Below are 13,521 nucleotides of genomic sequence, written 5' to 3'. Positions count from 1 at the left end.
CTTGTTCCCCCAGACTTTTTCTGTGGTTACCATGATGTCTTGCCCCATTCTGACTCTTTTTTTTCACCCTGTGTTTTTCTTGGGTTGTCAGAGCTGCATTTGCTCTGTTGAAGAATTGTTTCAGATGTAGCTGTTGATTTAATGAATCATACTGACAGCAAATAAGTAGTTCTTTATCTGAGGATTAAGCAGAACAGGAATGTGATGCTTTTGCTTGAGGGTAAGAGTGGCTGAACATTGTGTTATGGACCAGATATTACGCTCCAGTGTAAAACACTCCCATAATCTGCATCAGCTTTCAAGTCTGGGCAAGCCCTTAACAACACTTCTCTTGATTTTTGTACAAATGCTGCCTGTACACAGCTTGTAGGAAGGCTGGATTTCATTGACTTTGCAACATATTACTTGCAAAAGCACTGGGGCGGGAAAAAAATTTGGGAAGGAACGAATTGGTGGCCTGTAGCACAGCTTGGCTTGCCAACTTCAAGGCTTTTTTTTTTTTTTCTTCCTATGTTCTCTTACCATGTATAACTGTGCCATCAAATGCATTTGGGACTCCTCTGTGTGTAAAGTATTATGTATTTATAATATGTTATTATAGATCAAGAACAGAATATATGTGAATAAAATCAAAAGTCTGTGAATCAACATAGCTGAATAAGAACAATTCATATGGCACAAGCAATTTTTTGCATAGCTTAGCTGCACAGTTTGATCTTGTATGTACATACAGCTATTTATATAGCAAATAAACCCCCTTGACCTTTTTGCTTCTCCATTCTGTTTGTGTGCAGTACAAATCTAATAAATATTTATATTCTTATCTTAAAAAAGACAAACGACTTTCATACGACCAACTATTGTGAGTTATTTATTATTGTGATGTAACCCAGAGGAAGAAAAAAAAAAAAAATTACTCTATTTTACAGTAAAAAGAGAATAGGAATTAACCTTTCTTTTTATAAGAGTCTGAACATCCTCTTTTATGTATAGATAATGCAAATCTGTATGGAAGGTCAGAAGTGACTAACCAGTGCTAACTTCCCAACTTGCTTTAGCAAAAATGTTTACTCTTCTGTAACTCAGGGACTGAAAATGTCAGCTTTCAGTAAATGACTGCCAAAACTCTTTTATATGTTATCTCACTAAATGTTAATTTGTGACTGTTATGTTTTTCCACAAGTCTTTTATAGAACGAAAGAGTAACTTACAACACTTATTTTCTGAGTCCACCAAATTTCAGATTTTGGTACTGCAGTTGGCCACCTGGATGTGCATCCTATATTTAAAGTATGTATGCTCTAAAGAATCAAAAAACTGCTGCAGAAATGCACTTACTTCACGTAGCCACTGTGCTTTCATTGCTGCCTGCTGCTGGGTGCAAGACACTGTGCCTGAGCATTAGCATCACACTACTACCCCCGTGTGGTCATTAGCTATAATCCAAGTTTTATATAAAGGAATACAAGGTTTTGCAGATTATTTTCATTTAAAAGGAAATTACCTTATTAGAAGGACATTTTGTTTGTGTTTTATCTTAATGTTTGTTCAAGAGATTAGAAGGAGAGTATTGCAAGATGATAAAAGACAGCATGGCTTCTCCTTATATTAATAATTTATATTAATAATAAGATTGTGACAAAGTCAGTGTTACTGTTACAGTGTTACTTAGGAAGTTGCTTTCCAACAGCTTTTATGACTTGATTGGAGAAACAGGACCTGGAAATTTCAGGCATAGAATCTACAATAATTCTAATAACCTGTAAAACATAAAATAGAATGTGTATAAAGGAAGTTAACATGAGATTTTATTGGTACCAGCTACTTAATTTTAAAATGTGAGGCACAGGATTTACTTCCAAAGTAGTTTTATGTCTAGGAACAGTGTAAGGTAAAAGAGTAGTGTAAAGAACAAGAAGACTCAGAAGGATACACAAGAGTCATTAAACAAATAATGCTTGGTTGAAAGCAAGGGGTAACTTCTAGGAAGGTGTGGAAGATACTCTTTATTTGTATGCTGTCTATTTATTATAGAAAGCAAAATTAATAATTATAAATGAATTTGTTATCTCTGGGAAGTATATAGGCCAGTATTAATTATGCAGACTGTGAAATGCTCGCATTAAATTAAAAAAAAAAATATTATTGTTCCCTAATAGTTTTTTGTCACTGCAACATATAATAAATTTTAGATATAATTATTATGTGTTTTTGAACTGTTGCAGGAAACTCTTTCTTCATAATGATTTATGGCTTTATAGTGATATAAATGCTTACATAATTTTAGTGTATATTGATCATATAACTTTAAAGTAAAATTATTGCTGTCATATCTAAATTCTATCAAAATTCCTTATAATCAGTACAAAGTGGGTAGTAGAGTCATCTTTGTCTTGCATTGTAAGCTAACTCATTTGGTTATTGGGACTGTATATTCTTACCTGTATGAGGGTTCCATAGAAAGGTAATACAGGGTTCCCTCATATTTTTCTATTTTATCTTCATCTTCACTATTGACGCAATTATAGGAAGTAGTTTCTAGAATTTCTAGAATTAATTACAATCTTTGCCAGCCGTCAAAACGTGAAGTAACTGCTGCATCTTGAATGTAGAATTTAGTTTGTGGTGTAGAGAGATTTTTCATAGAATCATAGAATTGTAGGGGCTGGAAGGGACCTCTGAAGATGATCAAGTCCAACCCCCTTGCTGCAGCAGGAACACTTAGGACAGATCACACAGGAACGTGTTTTTTCTCCTCATTTTCAAGAACCTGTCTCAATCTTCACTAAACATGAAAAGACAGTCAGTGGTCATAATTTAGAATTCAAATCCCAATTTGTAGATAACCATGTATCAATCATTCTTGTGAGACAGAAAATAAAAATTGTCTCTATTAATCCTGTCCAGTGTTCACTCTGAAATAATCAGTGGTTTCCACTTTTTAATTTTATCCTGTTTCTACTGCTAACATATTCAATTATACTCAATTTGAACTCTGCTCATAGATTCTCTTCTGTGCTAGTGAAATGTCAGTGTAATTTAAAAATTGGCTTTATTTATGCTTTTTTGTAGCGATTCCTCAGGCAACTGGTTAGAATCAGTTTCCAGATATCCTTAGAACAACAAAATTCTACTTTGCTTGCCAGTAGGTGAGGAAACATACTTTCTATCACTCTCCTATTTAATACTTCAGAGGCTTGCATCACGTTCCCCCTCTTGGTAGCAATGTTAGTGTACATCCTTTCTGTTTCTCAGTACTGAACCTGTTTGCTCACTGAAAAGGTTTCTAGGTAGGAGAATTACATAGCAAAACTCAAGTGTGTAATTTCAGTGTCACCATGTATCAAATGATAACAAAAGTTATTAACAAATTTAAGTGGAGTCTGCAAACTAGTTTTTCGCAGTTGTTGATTATTCATAATGAATATGAGTATTCATATGAATAATTCTTGATTCTTCTTAGCCTATGTGAATGGTTACTGTAAATCAGAGGATGTGGATTCACACTGAGAGAGACCCTTGCAGATTTATATGTGGCTTTCCCCATTTTTGGCAATGATGCTAGACTTTATAATCCTGTCTTTTTTTCTTGTCCTTTTTTTGTGCCAGTGCTGCTTTAAGGACCCTCTTTCTCATTTCACATGTGTATTTCACCACTTTTCTCCCTCCATTTAAGTGCCTTCATCTCCTTTTTGTATTCCAACAGTAGTATAAATTTTATTGCTCCTTAGTTAAAAACTGACACATACCTTCCTCAGGGTGTCCTAGTGTATTCTTTTTGTATCTTGATTGTTTAAAGCTGCAGGCTCTTTGGGGTGGTAACTCCTTGTTTTGTGCCCATTTTTGATCTAAATATAAAGGGCACCAAGACAATGCTTCAAGGCACAGCAGGCTCTGCATTCATCTTTGATGTTAAAGCAGCAGAAAAAAACTCTACTGTAAAACTCCTTAAAAAAACCCACTAACCTGCAAAGAAAACACTTCACCCCCCTCCAGTCACTGTGCTTTGTGTCAGAATATTTATTTTTAGTTATGTTTTACACTAACCTCCCACCCTATTGAAGTGAGTCATAAAATAGATAGAGGATTATAAATAATAATTTTAAATAAGATATTCTATATTGGAAATGTAAGAATTAAAACATCCCATATCTTTGTCTCAAATTTGGATGGTCACATTTTTTAACACAGAGAAAATTAGTATTTTAATTATATCAACCTTAAGAAAACACACAAAGAAAAACGTTCAGCCTTGTCGTTTAGAGTTACAACCCAACCAGTTTCTAATGCTGATTAACAGGAAAAGGCCTGGTGCCTAGCAGGACCCATTAATTAAATGGGCTTCTGTGGCTTGATGCTGTGTTCCAGATAGATGGGATGGGTACAAGGAAGATGGAGGAGCCCATTAGCCTTCAATAACCAACCTGCCTTGAGGCCTCCTGCCATTCTCGTCATCTATTAGCTTTGTCAGCGCCTGTCCATGTGTTTTCCCCCACGGGCTTCTCTTCTGAGTTTAAGACCTTCATTAACTAACAGGTATATAAATTAAACCATGGCTTCCAGAGAGAATAAAGAGGTTTAAGGCTGTTGTTGACAATGGTGCCCATGGTATTGTGTTGACAGGCCATTTATCACGCCAGTTAATGGGGGGGAACGCCTAGAGCTCAACGTATTCCGCTGCGCCTGAGGGTATGGAGCTACATTTTGAAGTGCAAGTGAAAGTCTCCTGAGGGTTTAGCAGTTCTGATTTGTAGTTTAGAGGGAAAAGTCTAGTGAGAAGTATTTTCTCTTTTGTAATTAACATACCTTGCTGTATGGAAAAACCTAGTGAATGTCTTGAATGATAGTTTGAAAGCAGCAACTGTAACACAATGAGAATAATAATCCTCTATCCATTTGGGCAACTCTAGAGCAAATGAGCACACTGAGAGGCTGCTGCTCAGTGAAGCTTGATCAGATGCCCTCTTGGAATCTCTTGCTGTTTCACTGATTGATCACCTTTCAACTGGCAACCTGAGAATCAGCTGGTAGCTGCGGTGTTAAAAGAAAGTACTTGCACTCTCTACAGCTGAGAGGATAAATCAATGGAAAGGCTTTAAAACCAGCACTGCTGATTGGAAACTTTTCTTCGATTATAGGAAACATCCAGGGGTTTTTTTGTGGTTTTAACTGATATGTCTCTGGAAGCGCCCGTGATGGAAGTTTCAGCCAAGATAAGTAAAGCCAGTATATCATACATATAAATAGTCAAGTGTAGTTTTTCTTCTGTTTCCCCAGACAAATCAGCAGGGCTAGCATAGGAAGATACAAAGTATGTACATGGTTTTAATTGTTTTAGAAGCATGTCTTTGGTGTAAATTAATTAAAAAATCGGGAAAAATAAAATAATAAGAAAAAGAGTATTAATCACATTTATTCCCAGACTTCTTGCTTGTATAAGATTGTATCAGGAGTCTGGTTGGTAGAAGTGAGAGCAGTAAGTTCAGAAATTACTCTTTATGTGGATGCTTTGACTTTGTTCTCATCTTTCTCTCATCCCAGTCCTTGTGATCAGCACTTCTAACTACTGGAATCAGTTCACAAACTCACAGTATCTTTGTGCAAATGAGACCTTGGACTAATAATTTTTTCTTAAAATATTCTATCTAAAGTTGTTTTCATTTTTTAACAAGAAAAGCATTCTAGAAAATAACTAGGAATATTTTTCTTAGAATTAAGAAGGCATAAGACTATAATTAGCTAGCATTTTCTTTGAAGCCTAACTAGTCTGAAACAAGATTGAAGATCATCATGTAGATTTAAAATTTTCATCATACAGCTTAGATGTGATTAATGTATTTTTAATGATTCTAGCTTGTTTTCTATGACTTCCTCTGTGCATGGGGAAAATTCTCATGTAACTCAGACTCCAGCACAATTGTGCAAAGAAAATGGGATACTCTGAATTAGAAGTTTTGGTGGGTTTAGTGCTAAGGAACACCTACCCTGCCTTTCTGCTCCAAATTACTGGTCCTGAAACATAGATGCTTGGAACTTGGTCATTGAAGGTCTTAATGGTGTTGTCTCAACTCAGACTTCCTATTGGCTGCTTAACCTGAAATGTTGCACAGTGGCTGCATCTTCTGTTCTGTCACAGCATAGGAGACAGCATGGGCGAGATTTTCTAGGGTTTATCTGGCAAAGTTGTCCAGCTGTTATCACAAATATTTCCATGCTTTTCACTTCTATGTGAAAGGCCAGTGAAATAAATAGGACACTGGATCCACATCCCAGAGGAGGGTAGAGCTTCTTGCTTATAAATGCTCTTGAAGATGGTACTTCATCGAGAGCTTTCACATAGCATAACAATATCTATCTCAAGGACTGTGTGCTAAGTTTAACCTTAGTACATAGCAGGATATAAGACTTTTAACAATTTATATCCTCTGTGGAAAAACATTTGCAATTCCTCATCTTTATTATTTTTAAAAATACTTAGTTTGGTCAAAAAGAAGAACAACCTCATGACTCATTTAATAACTGAGTGTTCATAATATTTTCTCATGAAGAAAATTTGGAGAAAGATTTGGGGGGATGTGAAGTGGAGAGCAAAAACAATCATCCTGTCAAGTGATTGCTGTTCTCCCTGTTTTTCTTCTTACCAAGTTCTATGAATTAGGAATGGCCTTTGAGTTTTGAGTTAATTTATTGATGTTTTACATCTGTATCATTGTCCTACAACAGCATTTTATGGGTTTGATGTCCAACATGGAGGTTTTACGTAAGGGAAAACATTTTAATGGTAGAAGATCTCTGTAACTTGAGACTTTAAGAACATCTTAGGCAAAAGTCTAATGGGAGTAATCTAAAGATGGCTGACAAAAGCAGATGCAGATCTCATTTAAGTAGAAAGCAAAGAAAGGTGTATTTTTGTAATGACAGATCAGTCATGTGAAAAGCCAGATTTTAAACCCCCCATGACCTGACTAAGGATTCTGTGACTGGGAGCTTGACATGTGAAGATTAAATCTATGGAAGAAAAATGCAGGTGTATGAGATGCAGGGCCTCTACTGCTCATGTGTTTCTATCCTCTGATGCAGATGTTGGATGATAGTGGCCTTTTTGCCAGCAAATGGGCCAGAAAATTTTAAGTAAAAAAAATGGGACACCTGAATAGGATTATAGATAGCCTGTTTCTGCAAATCAATATACAGGTAGTATTACCTTGGAGGAGACCATGGAGATCATAGATCATAGAATCCTAGGGGTTGGAAGGGACCTCGAAAGATCATCTAGTTCAACCCCCCTGCCAGAGCAGGGTCACCTAGAGTACATCACACAGGAATGCATCCAGGTGGGTTTTGAATGTCTCCAGTGAAGGAGACTCCACAACTTCCCTGGGCAGCCTGTTCCAGTGCTCTGTCACTCTTATAGTAAAAAAATTTTTCCAGATATTGACCTTGAACCTCCTATGCTCCAATTTGCACCCATTACCCCTTGTCCTATCACTGGTCATCACTGAGAAAAGCCTAACTCCATCTCCCTGACACTCACCCCTTACATATTTGTAAACATAATGATGATCTTTTGATGCCTCTTCTAGGTCCTTCGTGACTCTCTGATTTTCTTAGTAGTTATGGAGGATATACATTGTTAAACAAAGTTTTTGGAATATTTTTGAGGTTTTATTGAAGCCGAAATAGAATCTGCCATTTTTAGCTCACTTGGAAAGTAGCTTTTGCATTGCAGTCTGAAAGCAAACACACTGTAAAATATATAAATGCTCTTACCTTCAAGGTGCCAAATCCTTTTGCACGATGATTATGTGAAGTGACAGATATTATAACAATTAGAATTTATTTATATGGAAAGTACATTCCTTAATAAAAACAACAATAACAACTATATTAAAATTTTATTCCTGCACATTTATTTCCATAATTTTTCTTGATTTTATATTAGGGTTGGTTTATTCACAGCAGTTTACATTGTTTAAATGGAAAAAAATTATCATCATGTTGTATTAAAACTGAACAGGCAAAGTCCATGCTTAACTGTTCAACTGTCTGAAAGAAGAAGAGTGAGTGACTACTACATTTGTTGTATGTTAGCAATGGAACAGTGAATGGAATGAGAGGTGCTGTGACCTTGTCTGATGCAGGAGTCTTAGAAAAGGTTCCTTGATGTTCAGGCAGGATTTACCTTTGGTCAGTCCATGCTAACTGCTTCCTGTTACCTCCTTTTCCTTCATGTGCCAAAAAATATGTTTCAAGAGCATCCACTCCCTGGTTTTCCCATGGACTGAAGTGAGACATCGCATTGTATTCCATAACTTTAGAGTCTGGACATGGAGAAAGAGCTGAAGGTTTTACAGAGCCAGAGAAGAAATTCCGTGATAGATAGACAAGCACGAGCCGTGCTGTATAAAAGTCTGAAAATTACTGATCTCCCCTGTTCTGGTCAGAGATGTGTGCTCTGGAAGAAGGAGCATTACTGTGTTTTCTGAATGAGAGAAAATAGCACATACAAGAATGAGCCTAGTCACAAAGGGAATGCAAAGTCAAAATTAATTACAGGTTCTTATTTTCCGTCAGTAAACAAAAGGGAAGGGAAGGTCTGATGTATGTTATTCTTCTGCTGTCCAGTTCAGTTGTCTTGAAAGAGCAAGTTTCCTCCTGTCATTGTAGTATGAGAATTCTGCTTCCACCAGGGTTGCTGCAAAAGACTGGGAAGGAAAATAGGATGTTAACATGAGAATGACTATAAACAGCTGAGACCGTGTTCTTCACTAAAAAATGCCTTACTTTTTTTAAGAATTTGTCAGTAATAATTTGTTGTAATAATCGGTTTCTAAATTTTAGTGGTTCAGTAGGTACACATAATGTAGTGTTTATATGTAGCTGCACAAACAAGCATCATGTCTCTTTGAGATAAGAAAGAATGATTCCTTTTCTCCCTGTTCAGAATTGAGGTGCAATATATCAGCCACCCAGCAGAGGTTACAGAGGGCTGCTAGTGGTCTAGAAGGCAGATCTGTTTGGCAGTTATTCAGTATTATGTCTCAAACTGTTTTGTTTTAATTTTTCTTCAAAATAAACCAAGCTATACAATATTTATCTGATAAATTTAGTAACTCCAAATTAAGTAAAATAGAGGAACTGGAACTGGGATTCTTGGTGCCTGTTTGGACTGCAGATTTGGTTTAGAACTGCTAGATTTTTGTATAAGAAAAGCCTGATGGGGAGAAATTGTGCAAGGAGTACTTCAGTAATATTTCTAAGGAATTATAGGATAAGCAAAAGTAGAAAAACAGTGTGGTTTTGCTATGAGGAATTTCACTTTTAGAATTAACAGAAGGTGGTGTGAAAGGCAAAAGGGTCAGAATGGCTCTTTGTGATAGTATTAGGTAGAGAGTACAAATATTAAAAAGTTATGTGTTATTCCTTGTCTCAAAATGCATTTTTTTCATCCTGAAACTTTGTTATAATTCTATGCTTTTCAACATTTTTTTCCTGTCATTCTGACCATCAAAGATAGGTACTGTCATTTTTCTTAGTTCCACTTTTATTACTTCTGAAGTGCATATAATTCAAAAAGTCATTCATGAACAAATTTCATTAAAATGTAATGCCACTTCTAGTGAGACACTCAATAAAATGGTAAGAAATCACAGCCAGGCTCTTGTGGAGGAGAATAAAGAAGGTATATTTTGCAGTGTGAAGACTGAAAAAACACACAGTAACTGATTTGCCCCAGGCAACACATAAAATCAGTGATCAGACTGGGAATAGATTTCCATATCTGGAATATCTGTCCTGTATTTTTGCTTTCTTTAAATAATTTCAATGGTAGATTTAGACTAGACATTAGGAAGAAATCCTTTAGTGTGAGGGTGGTGGAACAGGTTACCCAGGGGAACTCTGGATGCCCCATCCCTGGAAGTGTTCAAGGGCAGGTTGAATGGGGCTCTGAGCAACCTGACCTAGTAGGAGGTGTCCCTGCCCATGCAGGGGGCTTGAAACTAGATCATCTTTAAGGTCCCTTCCAATTCAAACCGTTTTGTGATTCTATGATATTCAAAAGGATTTTTCATTTTCTGTATCTGCTCTTTTTAAGTGCCTGTTGCTGTATGTTGACTTATTTTTCCCTTTGTTGCATATTTCACTAGTGTAATTTTACTGTTGCCCCTCAAATTAGATTTCCAGCATTCTCACTTAAAGATAAATTTCTCATTAGTAGGCAATTTAAAAATTATTATTATTATTATTATTCCCAGGCCTGCAAAATTGTATAGCTAAGCAAGAGATCCTTGCCTGAGTCAGTATGGAACAAAAGGTTTTATTGATCAAACTATTCTAGAAGTAAAATATTAAGCTAAGACTGTTAGTGGAAAAATACTAGAAAGTGTAATTCAAAACAGGCTTAATGTGTATCCAGGATTTTATATGTCATCCAGTAAGACAAAATTGGGGCCAATATAAACTAGCAATGGAGAGCAGCCACTGAATTCGTTTAAAGCATGCAATTGGGATCTGCAGCAACCGGAAACACTTTAAAAATTCAGGAATGCTTGGGTATTCAGTTAATAAACTTCTCTGTAATCCTCACATACCAGGAATCTGCAGACCACGGGGCTACAACATCTGTGAAATCGGTGACTATCTCCATAGTCTTGAGTATTGAGTAAGACATCAACTGCAATGACGAATTACTTTCTAACAGTAACTGGTAGTTTAGAAAAGGTTAAGGAGTGAATAGAAGGGATGGTATTTGTACATTTTTTATTACGTCTTCAAATAAGTTAATAAATACAAAGATTTTAAGAACTCTTTTTAAATGCATCTGTGTGATGCTAAGATTTCCTGAAACTGTCATTGCATGATTTGGACTAGATGATGGTTCTAAGTCCCTTCCAACTGAACTATTCTGTTTTATTCTGCAACTGTTCCTGGCCTTGTGTGAATTCTGATGCTAGAAGCTTTTTCTCTTTCCTAACTTGATTAGTGAAAGTCAGAAGTGTGGAAGAAGCCTGCAAGAAGGAAATTAGTTGTTTCCCAGCTTTCCCTGGAGAGTCACGAGCTCTAAGTGGCTCTGCATAGGCTCCTTTGTACCCAGCATAGCTCCTAGAAGTCCAACAGCATCACTGGAATTTGTTTAACATTCTCGGAAGGGCAAAAATTTAAACTGCAAGAAGTAAAACCAGAAGGTTTATTATGACAAGCTTAACTTATGATTTGTTTTCAGGGAAGGATTGCTTAAAACTATGTAGTGGCATTTAATGTATTGTTATTATATGATGCTTTTGTAATTTCCTCAAATAATTGATCAATTTGTTATTTGCATAGTAACACTGGATAGAACTAGAGGAAGAGTGTGCTTTTTTCTGTGGAAACATAATGGAATTTATTTTCCACATTTTACTGTGGCAAAACAGTTTATTTTGGACCTATACTGCTTATACTTTATAGACTGGTGTGTTGCCCGCTCCTCTTGGTCAAGCCCAAAACCTAAATAACTCTGGTAAAGAAACCTATCTTGCCAGCTGAGTGCTTTGAGTGTCTCAAACCCAATTAGACTTAATTGTTTGAAATCTCTCTGCTCAGACCATGTGAAATTTAAAAGGAAAGCTATTGAAGCTCCAAACGGTAGCTGTAAAATACTACTCTAAGACTAAGTTAGCTGAATTCTGTAATAACACCAAGACCCTTAAATCTCTGTGTCTAAGTCACAGTCCTATAAAGTGTTTTATCCTTTGTCAATGTATTACAGCTGTCTCATGCCCTGATTAATGAGAACACAGAGTAAGATCAACATGTTGTACATGGGTGGAAGTTCGGAATTTAAGTACTTGAACTGCAGGTAAAATTTCTTCTCCAGTTCTTGGTCTAGCATCAAATTTATATCTAAAATATTTATTTGGTTTAATTCACAGTGTAATGTTTCATCTTAATATGGCAACATACTGTTTGGGATACAGCTTATATACCTATATGTATAGGTATATAAAAGAGAGGCTATAGCCTCTATTTTAAAATAAGTCTTTTAATGAACTTCACCTTGCTACTGAGATACTTTTATTATGACATATTTCTCTGCAATTTCACATTTATTTCCTGTGTTACTACACTACCATATATTCCAAGAAGAGGAAGCTGAAAGCTTTTTCTAGTTTATTTTAACAACAGGAATTCTAAATTCATTTCCTCAGTGTAGGCTGGAAGGGAACGTGAGGGGAGAACAAGGTTGACTGAAAAGTGCACTGTGAAAGCTGTGTCATTGCACTTGTTTGTGTTAGAGTTTCACTTTGGGTAGAATCTATCCACATAAAGGGCCTCAAAAATACAGAATATAAGAATAACTTGGAAGAACATACTGTTTTATTATTACACAAAAATGATGATGTTTAATCACAGGTTAGCGTTGTGGTGGGGTGTGGGGAGAGCATGGCTGGCTTTCGTTCTGAGATTTTGAAAAGCTGTTTCTCAAAGCTAGCTAGACTGTTTTTTTCTTCAGTGGAACAAGAATAACTGTCATCAACAATGACGGACTGAGCATATACAACTTGTCACTTTGTGTGATTTCTCTGTTGCTGAGGTAACCTGGAGGATGTATCAGCAGCAACAGTTCTGGGGCATGTCTATTCAAGCAAGCATCGTTTTAGGGACCCCACGATATTGCTCCATGTGTTCTTCTGCGAGATTAGTTCTTGATGGTACTTCTTTTATCAAGATTTCCTTGAGATTAAAGCAGTGTTACATAGTCGGCATAATTCTGTTTCAGTTTTATTTTGACTATTTTTAGCTGTATAAACTCAGAGGAATAACATAGTTCTTGGTTTGGTTTTAATTTTCAGGTGTCAGTCTCCCTTTACTATGATTGGGAATCTTCAAAAAAATTTAGCTTTGCATTTAGCAGCTAATGACATTTTTATTCTCAGTAGATAAAAATCTATTTTTATTTTGACATAACTCATGACAAATCTGTCAGCTTAAGTGACAGTAATGGAAGCTGCTGTATAGAGATTGTCAAGAAAATTCCAAGCTTACTGTTCCTGGATCATAATTTTAATCAAAATCGAGAATTTGATTGTCACATTTTTTAATAATGAAAGTAATTTCTGATCTGCTGAACTCATGGGGTATTTTAAGGGTCTCTGAGTGTTGACCTTGTCATGTGGTGAAGACTTTGTCTGCCTAAAGTCATACCTAGGCAGACAGTGGAAGTGTACCGAACTCCCCACAATGCTAAAAAGAAGTGGGTTGGTTTTATTTCAGTACTCGACTTTGCTAATTCAAATAATAGGAAGTGTCACAGGAGGGCGTGTAACAAATACAATTGCTCACTATAACAAATACCATTGTATGGCTTTTTAGATCGTTTTTCTTTAATTGCCTGGTCTGTAAACAATCAACATATTAATTATTTTGGTAAATGAAGGCCTAGATCCACTTACAAACACAAACATCAGGCTCTAAAGCAGAATAGATACTGTCTAATCCAACCTGTGAAATTTTTTTGCAGAGTCAGGCTGCAAATCCATC

The sequence above is a fragment of the Chaetura pelagica genome, unplaced genomic scaffold (assembly GCF_000747805.2).
Source record: "Chaetura pelagica isolate M959 unplaced genomic scaffold, ChaPel_1.0 scaffold115, whole genome shotgun sequence".
NCBI lineage: Eukaryota > Metazoa > Chordata > Aves > Apodiformes > Apodidae > Chaetura > Chaetura pelagica.
This window is presented reverse-complemented; position numbering follows the sequence as displayed.